General features: G+C 31.8%; 1 protein-coding gene across 2 annotated transcripts in view; it reads left to right on the top strand.

The window, feature by feature from the left end:
• LOC105461613 (WD repeat-containing protein 26) overlaps window positions 1–1,300 on the top strand; it is a 25,840-nt gene that overhangs the window by 5,813 nt on the left and 18,727 nt on the right. The gene's annotated exons all lie outside the window — the stretch shown is intronic.

The raw sequence follows: 1,300 nt of genomic DNA, 5'->3' as shown, positions 1-1,300 counted from the left end.
AGAGAGAGAGAGAGAGTTTCAAAATTTTTTTTATTTCATGATCATATGTCTCTCATCAGATCTCATATCTCTCTCAGAGAGAGAGAGAGAGAGAGAGAGAGACATATGATCATGAAATAAAAAAAATTTTGAAACTTTCGACATATATATAAAGGGTGGACCGAAAAAAATAAATGTTTGAAAATCGATTAGTAATAACCTCAAAAGTTAGCTATGGATCTCAATATGGTTTGGGTAAAATTTCATCTAAATCAATTAATATCTTTAGGTTGACTCTTGACCTTGCAATTAGTAAGTTTATGCATTCTTGCAGATTACATTTTTTTTTAAAGCAATTGTGTTTTCTTTGCACCAATCGATTCATCTAATTATTCTGTGTCTAAAAATATTAGGTACTATTATAAAGCTTGAAAGTTGCAGTACCATTGGCATTAGCATTATCCAAGGTGTTCGAACACTGGCTAAAATCTTTTGAATGTTGTTCACAATTAACATATGTCAAGATCAAGGTCATTAAAAGTTGTTTTTATTTTCATTTTTGAAAATTTTTATTTTTTGAATAAAAGAGGAATAATCTCCAATGATCATAATCTTTAACATGTGTTGTCATGACCCTGAACAACATTTAAAAGATTTTAGCTATTATTCGGACACCTTAGATAATGCTAATGCCGGCGGTACTATAACTTTCAAGCTTCATAACTCGAAATTTACTTAACCAAAAAATGTTTTTGTTTTGAAAATCTAAATGTTTTGAAAAGCTTCTAACACCTAGCTATTAGATTCTGGAATAAAAAATAGGGTTTTCTATTTAAAAAAAAGTGACCTTTATCTGACCTTGGCGTCGCCGCCCAAGGACAAACCGATAAGACCAGTAAATCAATTTTTTTAAGCCCTACAACTTTTGTTTGAAACATTTTTTGTAAAACGTCTTTCTTCCGAGATAATTCGCTGTTCCGAACTTTTTTGAACACCCTATATACATGTATAATATGTATATATGTCTATGTATGTATGGTTTGTCTCAAAAGTAATAAGACTATTTTTTAGCGTTCCAATCAAAATTGCTGAAGGATGGATCCATTGGACGAGGCCTTTGATACGGAATGTCAGTTATACAGTCTGATCCTTTCCAGTTGCCTCCGAGTCTTTCTAGTCGATACCGTCAATAAAGTGCGTTGTAATTTTTGTGTCTTGTCATGGATAAAAATTCAGCAGTCTCAAGCAACAATTAATTCTGCATAAAATTGAAAAAATCTGAAACGTTGGAGATGTTGAGAATAGATCGGAAGAGCACACG

Source organism: Wasmannia auropunctata, unplaced genomic scaffold, assembly GCF_000956235.1.
Source record: "Wasmannia auropunctata unplaced genomic scaffold, wasmannia.A_1.0 LD336099.1, whole genome shotgun sequence".
NCBI classification, from domain to species: Eukaryota; Metazoa; Arthropoda; class Insecta; order Hymenoptera; family Formicidae; genus Wasmannia; species Wasmannia auropunctata.
Note: the sequence above shows the minus strand (reverse complement) of the source record. Positions and strands in the feature narration are given on the sequence as shown.